This window comes from Acinonyx jubatus, chromosome A3, assembly GCF_027475565.1.
Source record: "Acinonyx jubatus isolate Ajub_Pintada_27869175 chromosome A3, VMU_Ajub_asm_v1.0, whole genome shotgun sequence".
NCBI classification, from domain to species: Eukaryota; Metazoa; Chordata; class Mammalia; order Carnivora; family Felidae; genus Acinonyx; species Acinonyx jubatus.
The window spans coordinates 71,542,676-71,552,433 of NC_069388.1; positions in this window are offsets into that span (position 1 = coordinate 71,542,676).

Genomic DNA, 9,758 nt, shown 5'->3' on the forward strand with positions numbered 1-9,758 from the left:
CTAAACCCATATCTTTCTATAATAACACTGAATGTAAATGGACTAAATGCACCAACCAAAAGACATAGGGTATCAGACATGTATAAAAAAACAAGACCCATCTATTTGTTGTCTACAAGAGACTCATTTTAGACCTGAGGACACCTTCAGATTGAAAGTGAGGAGATGGAGAACTATCTATCATGCTACCGCAAGTCAAAAGAAAGCTGGAGTAGCCATACTTGTATCAGACAAACTAGACTTTAAATTAAAGGCTGTAACAAGAGATGAAGAAGGGCATTATATAATAATTACAGGTCTATCCATCAGGAAGAGCTGACAATTATAAATGTCTATGCGCCAAATACGGGAGCCCCAAATATATAAAACAATTACAAACATAAGCAACCTTATTGATAAGAATGTGGTAATTGCAGGGGACTTTAATACTCCACTTACAACATTGGATAGATCATCTAGACACAGGATCAATAAAGAAACAAGGGCCCTGAATGATACACTGGATCAGATGGACTTCACAGATATATTTAGAACTCTGCATCCCAAAGCAACAGAATATACTTTCTTCTCGAGTGCACGTGGAACCTTCTCCAAGATAGATCACATACTGGGTCACAAAACAGCCCTTCATAAGTATACAAGAATTGAGATCATACCATGCATATTTTCAGACCACAATACAATGAAGCTTGAAATCAACCACAAGAAAAAGTCTGGAAAACTTCAAAAAGCATGGAGGTTAAAGAACACCCTACTAAAGAATGAATGGGTCAACCAGGCAATTAGAAAAGAAATTTAAAAATATATGGTAACAAATGAAAATGAAAATACAACAATCCAAACACTTTCGGATGCAGCAAAGGCAGTCCTGAGAGGAAAATACATTGCAATCCAGGCCTATCTCCAGAAACAAGAAAAATCCCAAATACAAAATCTAACAGCACACCTAAAGGAAATAGAAGCAGAACAGCAAAGACACCCCAAACCCAGTAGAAGAAGAGAAATAATAAAGATCAGAGGAGAAATAAACAATATGGAATCTAAAAAAACTGTAGAGCAAATCAATGAAACCAAGAGTTGGGTTTTTGAAAAAATAAACAAAATTGATAAACCTCTAGCCAGGCTTCTCAAAAAGAAAAGGGAGATGACCCAAATAGATAAAATCATGAATGAAAATGGAATTATAACAACCAATCCCTCAGAGATAAAAGCAATTATCAGGGAATACGATGAAAAATTATATGCCAACAAACTGGACAACCTGGAAGAAATGGACAAATTCCTAAACACCCACACACCTCCAAAACTCAAACAGAAAGAAATAGAAAGCTTGAACAGACCCATAACCAGCGAAGAAATTGAATCAGTTATCAAAAATCTCCCAACAAATAAGAGTCCAGGACCAGATGGCTTCCCAAGGGAATTCTACCAGACATTTAAAGCAGAGATAATACCTATCCTTCTCAAGCTGTTCCAAAAAATAGAAAGGGAAGGAAAACTTCCAGACTCATTCTATGAAACCAGTATTACTTTGATTCCTAAACCAGACAGAGACCCAGTAAAAAAAAGAGAACTATAGGCCAATATCCCTGATGAATATGGATGTAAAAATTCTCAGTAAGATACTAGCACATTGAATTCAACAGCTTATAAAAAGAATTATTCACCATGATCAAGTGGGATTCATTCCTGGGATGCAGGGCTGGTTCAACATTCGCAAATCAATGTGATACATCACATTAATAAAAGAAAAGATAAGAAACATATGATCCTGTCAATCGATGCAGAAAAGGCCTTTGACAAAATTCAGCATCCTTTCTTAATAAAAACCCTCCAGAAAGTCAGGATAGAAGGAACATACTAAACATCATAAAAGCCATTTATGAAAAGCCCACAGCTAATATTCTCAATGGGGAAAAACTGAGAGCTTTCTCCCTGAGATCAGGAACACGACAGGGATGCCCACTCTCACCGCTGTTGTTTAACATAGTGTTGGAAGTGCTAGCATCAGCAATCAGACAACAAAAGGAAATCAAAGGCATCAAAATTGGCAAAGATGAAGTTAAGCTTTCACTTTTTGCAGATGACATGATATTATACATGGAAAACCCGACAGACTCCACCCAAAGTCTGCTAGAACTGATACATGAATTCAGCAAAGTCGCAGAATACAAAATCAATGTACAGAAATCAGTTGCATTCTTATACACTAATAATGAAGCAACAGAAAGACAAATAAAGAAACTGATCCCATTCATAATTGCACCCAGAAGCATAAAATACGTAGGAATAAACCTAACCAAAAATGTAAAAGATCTGTATGCTGAAAACTATAGAAAGCTCATGAAGGAAATTGAAGAAGATATAAAGAAATGGAAAAACATTCCCTGCTCATGGATTGGAAGAATAAATATTGTCAAAATGTCAATACTACCCAAAGCTATCTACACATTCAATACCATCCCAATCAAAATTGCACCAGCATTCTTCTCAAAGGTAGAACAAGCAATCCTAAAATTCATATGGAACCACAAAAGGCCCCGAATAGCCAAAGTAATTTTGAAGAAGAAGACCAAAGCAGGAGGCATCACAATCCAGACTTTAGCCTCTACTACAAAGCTGTAAACATCAAGACAGCATGGTATTGGCACAAAAACAGACACATAGACCAATGGAATAGAATAGAAACCCCAGAACTAGACCCACAAAAGTATGGCCAACTAATCTTTGACAAAACAGGAAAGGATATCCAATGGAAAAAAGACAGTCTCTTTAACAAATGGTGCTGGGAGAACTGGACAGCAACAGGCAGAAGGTTGAAAGTAGACCACTTTCTCATACCATTCACAAAAATAAACTGAAAATGGATAAAGGACCTGAATGTGAGACAGGAAACCATCAAAACCCTAGAGGAGAAAGCAGGGAAAAACCTCTCTGACCTCAGCCACAGCCATTTCTTACTTGACACATCCCCAAAGGCAAGGGAATTAAAAGCAAAAATGAACTATTGGGACCTCATGAAGATAAAAAGTTTCTGCACAGCAAAGGAAACAACCAACAAAACTAAAAGGCAACCAACGGAATGGGAAAAGATATTTGCAAATGACATATGGGACAAAGGCTAGTATCCAAAATCTATAAAGAGCTCACCAAACTCCACACCCAAAAAACAAGTAACCCAGTGAAGAAACGGGCAGAAAACATGAATAGACACTTCTCTAAAGAAGACATCCCGATGGCCAACAGGCACATGAAAAGATGCTCAATGTCGCTCATCAGGGAAATACAAATCAAAACCACACTCAGGTATCACCTCACGCCAGTCAGAGTGGCTAAAATGAACAAAACAGGAGACTATAGATGCTGGAGAGGATGTGGAGAAATGGGAACCCTCTTGCACTGTTGGTGGGAATGCAAACTGGTGCAGCCGCTCTGGAAAACAGTGTGGAGGTTCCTCAAAAAATTAAAAATAGACCTACCCTATGACCCAGCAGTAGCACTGCTAGGAATTTACCCAAGGGATACAGGAGTACTGATGCATAGGGGCACTTGTACCCCAATATTTATAGCAGCACTCTCAACAATAGCTAAATTATGGAATTGCCTAAATGTCCATCAACTGACAAATGGATAAAGAAATTGTGGTTTATATACACAATGGAATACTATGTGGCAATGAGAAAGAATGGAATATGGCCATTTGTAGCAACGTGGATGGAACTGGAGAGTGTGATGCTAAGTGAAATAAGCCATACAGAGAAGGACAGATTCCATATGTTTTCACTCCTATGTGGATCCTGAGGAACTTAACAGAAGACCATGGGGGAGGGGAAGGAAAAAAAATGGTTAGAGAGGGTGGGAGCAAAAACATAAGAGACTCCTAAAAACTGGGAACTGAGGCTTATGGGGGTTCGGAGGGAGGGGTGGGTGGGTGATGGATATTGAGGAGGGCACCTGTTGGGATGAGCACTGGGTGTTGTATGGAAACCAATTTGACAATAAATTTTATAATAAAAAATAAAATTAAAAAAATTAAAAAAAAAAAAGAAAGACAAAACTTATGCAAAGTCAAGTCATTAAGAAATGGTCCCAACATCAGGGCACAGTTTGTGACCATTATGGTAAATTCCTGTAAATACTGAATGAGACAAAACAGTATCAAAAAAGAAGTAGAATTTCCATTCTATCTATACTCATTTCAGAAGAAAGGACCATAATGGATATAAGTTAAAAAGTATAAAAAATTTTCTTTGAGAAGGTAAAAAAAGAGAAAGTTTAAAGAGTAGTAATCCTAAGGGGGGAAAAATCACAACTCTGACATGAGTAGAAAATGATAGAAGGAAAATAGTAACTTTGGTATATAACCCGATGAAGTACGGGCAACATAAAATTTTATGGCTCCTATATATTTTATTTTATTTTATATAACCTCAAACATTCATTAGGGAAATAATATATTTAAAATAATTCTGTTTTCCCATTAGCGAAACTTTCTGTTCTCATCCAATCTAATCAAACTATATTGCAGTCAAAGCAAAGTCCTATCTTTTACACAAGTCAGGCCCATCTTCAGAGAGAGAAATAGAAGTTTGGAGCAGATAATCTTTTTTTTAATGTTTATTAACTTATTTTAAGAGAGTATGTGTTTGTGAGCAGGGGAGGGGCAGAGAGAGAAGCAGAGAGAGAGAATCCCAAGAAGGCTGTACACTGAGCCCTAAGCCCCATGTGGGGCTGGATCTCACCATCTCATGACTATGAGATCATGACCTGAGCCAAGATCAAGAGTTGGACTCTTAACCAACTGAGCTACCCAGGCGCCCCTTGAGCAGATGATCTTATGGCTGAGCTTCTCAGTTTCACAGTCTTAATACAGATGAAATATAGCTTAAAATAAAGATTAATAGCAGGCCGAACAAGCAAGCAGGAGCTAAAATATGAACAAAAACCAAAAGGAAAGACTAGCAGAAGAGTCTGTTACCAAAGTGGCTGCTGATACAAACTGTACTTAATATGTGGGGAGTTGCTTTGTCCCATGCAATGCACTCCATGAGGGTGAGGTTAGGACATTAGCATGGTCCAACCATTGCACTTAAGGAAGAGGAGTTTAGCAAAGCCCTTTGGTGTACAACTGCTCCTTTAGCCCTGCCGGAGCCGAGAGGAGAAATGTTGGTAGCCCAGTGTCCGGACAAAGGCACAGAGAGGTCAGACTTGTCCCCTGGACTTCTGACAGGGGAGCCAGGCCCTTGCTCATTGTGGTAGCTTGTTACCTTCAATGGTGGCTCACAGGCTTCCTTGTGGTGCCTGCGATGCTAACTAGCCATGATAATGTAAGGACTATGGTATTTCCCTACCTATTCTCTTCATGGCAAAAAAATTGCAGTAATACCAGGATTCTTTCTAATGCTGCCTTCCTGCTCTTAAAATATAGGAAATCCTGTAAGATATCTTTTCCTCAATCTTAAATCTTACAACTCATTCTTAAAGCCTCAGAACAACACTGGCAGAGAAAGCAAAAAAAAAAAAAAAAAGGAAATTTAAATCAGGAAGGTTGCTAGCCTGCTCCCTGCTTACCCTAAGATGATTAAAAAAAAAAAAAAATAGCTAAGTTTCCAAACTCTTGAAAATCTTATGAATACCAAAATAATTAACTATAACTTGGAGCACATAATACCAGTATAATTGCATAAGGGAAAAAGGATAGGTTAGAATAATAGTTTAAAAGCAAGCACCCGTGAAATCTTGATTTGCCATGTCATATAAAAAAGATGGGCCTAGGATGTATTTGAGATAAACTACCCATATTAATTAAAAGTGTTGTACTTTTCTATTTAAAACCTCACCTGTGGTTTATTTTTAGGTATATTCCAACTTTTAGGTCAAAGTTCCCATTTTTCTTTAAATGGAAGCTTATCTCCTAACTCTTCACTTGTGTTAAAGAAGAAGAGCATCTTAAAATTTATCATGGGTCTACCCATCCATATAAAAATAATTACCAGCGTTTACCAGTTCCTCGCCACAGTCTGACATTGTGGCACCAGGAGCTGTGGTGACTGGTGATTGTGTGCGTATTCTTGGATTGCTACGGTTTCTGTTTTACCAACTCTGGCACCTCAACATCAGCCCTAACTGCAGGATGTTTGTGACAATACACTGTGTATGGCAACGTTTCACAAGTAGATTGTGCAAACTTTCACTTTTCACACACCCCATTCCCCCCATCTCTGAATGTTCTCCTCCCCTATCACAGCCTTCCTGTTTTGAAGGCTTCCATTCCTGAAACATCCGCTAGTTTAATTCTTTCTGGTTATTTTTACCCATTCCCACACCATAGTGACCTTAGGAAGACCCTATTTTGAATTTTATGGCCCATTTTTATGGCTATGACTTAAACAAGAGGTAGAGAAACTATGTGTAGAGGCAATGGGATGTAAAAAAGAGAGACTGGTCCAAAAATAAAAAATAAAATAAATAAATAAATAAAAAAGAGACTGATCTGAAAACAAATCCTTGCTGTGTCACTTTCCCACGGTGGGGGGGGGGGGGGAGCTTCCACCATAGGTAAGCCCAGGGGAGGGTGGTAGGAAACAATACATATTGGGTGCCTACTTTGTGCAAGCTCTACACTTTAGTATAATAGCCCTACAAGGTAAGTTCTTTTATCCCTAATCTTTTGGTGTCTTATTCATTTATTTTTTTAAAGATTAATAAGAGACATAGTCCAAATCTAAAGCTCAAGGGATTTAAATAACTTACCCAGAATCACAGAGCTTTAAAAACAGAGTTAGGACATGGGGCATCGGGGTGGCTCAGTTGGTTACGTGTCCTACTCTTGGTTTCGGCTCAGGTCATGATCTCACTGTTTCATGAGTTTGAGCCCCACATTGGGCTCTGTGCTGGCAACATGGAGCCTACTTGGGATTCTCTGTTTCTCCCTATCTCTCTAGGTTCCTACCCCACTCTCGCAGTTTCCATCTCTCTCAAATAAATAAATAAACTTAAAAAAAAAATACAGAGCTGGGACTTAAACTCTGCCCTGAATTTTAATAGGTATTAGTTCTCCTCTACTAAGTATAGAGAATAGTAATTTGTATCATTGAAGGGATCAAAGGTAGATTTTATTGGGCAGAAAGAAATTGAAGAACTTAAGTTTCTTGGCTTACAAGTTAGTTTTAATTACCATTTTTAAAAGCTGGAGATTCTCTAAGGAGTTTGTTGAACAATTACTATGTCCATAAAAAACACTGAAAAGTTCAAAGTCATACAATGTATTTTGTAGGATACAAGGAAGATTTTCCTGCGTCAATTTCATTGATAGAACCTGTTATTTGCAAGGTACTTTTCTAAACTAAAATCTCATGGTCCAGTCAGAACAGGCCAGAACATGCAAGGTGTGGAATATATGTTGGATTGCTCAGTAACTAGATAATAAAATGTAATAATGACTTGCAAGGAAGGTGATTGCATCTCTGGAATTCTTCATAGAGCACAAGGACAGTTGCCCCCAAAATAAGCTAGGACACAGAAAACCATCAAAACTAGACAGCTTAGACTAGGGATTCCTAACTTTTTGAGAATAGTAACACCTCAACCAGGTTTCATTTTGCTTTGCTTTCTCAGGACATAATGTGTCTATAGCTATTTTTTTTAATTTTTAACGTTTATTTATTTTGAGAGAGATAGAGACAACAAGAGTGGGGGGAGGGCAGCTAGAGAGGGAGGGAGGGAGAGAATCCCAACATGGGGCATGAACACATGAAGCCGTGAGACCATGATCTGAGCTGAAACCAAGTCGGACATTCATCTGACTGAGCCACCCAGGTCCCTATGTCCATAGCTATTCTTTCAACCAATCTTTACTACCTGAGCACTCTACTGAGGACATCACTCTAGCATCAACACCACCCTTTACTAAAGGCTGCCTGGGACCAGCTCTTTACTCACTCTTTGGTTGTACAGCTTCTATAAAAGATACCATAGGTGGGTTATTTCAAAATAAGCCTTGAATTATGAAATTATAGGTGACTGGAACGCTCCACATTCATAAAATATAGGTTTCTTCCTTCAATCAGGTAGATTTCCAAACTCATGATTTCTAACAATGATTTTGGAGTAACCCGGCTATCTAATTGTTTTTGTTATTTCAAGAGATATTTTTATGTACACATTCTATGTATATAAACATATTCATGCATATACCCAGGATCACTTATATCAGAGTGTTCTATATGATTTATACTAGAGACTTTTAGCTTTCAACACATGTAACATCTCATGGTTGTTTTATAAGCTCTCTCTCAAAAGTACAACATAAATCAATTAGTTTTGAATTCAGACCAGAGGAAAACTCAGCGTTCCTTTCCTATCTGTAAGTCATTTGAATCTATTCATTTTCAAAGATACACAAACCTAACATTAACATTTCTCACTTCCATTACCCCAAATTAATGTATATTTTGGTATGATAAAATTCTTAGTCTAAGGTAATGAAGTCAAGATAATCATGATGCATGTACTTGATGAAACCTCTAACCTACTAATTATAAAAATAGGGAGAATACTAACAGCCAACTCATAATGGGTGCTTACTATGTTCCAGGGTAAATTGTGTGTTATTTTCTCATTTAATCTTTACAATACATATATATGAGGCAAATAAACTATCTTTAAAAAAACTAAAAGTAGAGGTGGATATGGTTTTATGCCATATTCTGAGATCCTCACCAGTATCCCATCACTGAAGGATGAAATGAGAGGAAGGTGGACCCTCCTTTCCTATCAGGTTATACAACTGTACCTTCATTATTTTTGGCATTCTCCTAGGGTTCGAAAAAAAGTGTTGACAATTTTCTGCATCTATAACATTTTGGATGAGCAATTTCTATCCTATTGTGTTTCCTCACATATGGTGTTCTAGCTCAAATAGCACTGGTATTTTTAACTTGCACAATATTAGTAAGCCACTTTGAATTACTTCGCTGACAAGAATCCAAACTACCTAACATAAGTGAGAAAATTACATGTATTACTGAAGCTAGTGTGTTCATTGATTTTCAGACATAAATTTCCCAGAAGAATCACTGCATTTTATAGCTGGAGGCGATCATAAACATTATCTAATCTGACTACCTCTGTTTTACAAGTAAGAATCTACAGCAGGCAGGTTTAAGTGTTTCTCCTGGGTCAGAATAGCTAGTTACTAGGAGAAAAAACTAGTAGCGCAGTGCTTTTTCTACATTAAAAAGACAATAATTATTATAAAATCCACATTATTTTGCAGTGCCCTGCAAAAGATGTGCCAGTAAGTAATTAGCACTTTAAAAAAAAAATTACTGGCACATTTTTATAATACTGTGTTATCCTCAGTACTGAAATTTGAGACTTGTGACTACCAGTTCCATACTATCATGTATCATTGCTGTTCACAGTTTTCAGTATGTATGTCTTGTGTTCCTAACTAGATTGTGACTTCTCTGTGGTAAGCACAATTATCTTTTAAAAATGCTTCTTATATCCCTCAATAAATCTACACATATATGAACTGCTTAATGGAAAGAGATTGACATAAATATATTTAGATTTTAGACTCATACTACACAACTCCAAATAGAACCCAACAACTGTCAGCTTGTATGGATGCAGGTAAATTTGTTGTTTTGAAAGGGACAAGTTGAGAAATTCCTCATTTCTTCACAGCAAGCAGTTGGGATTGTCCAACTCACTCAAAAGTGGGTGGTTTTAGGAGCTTGAAGAAAAGGAAT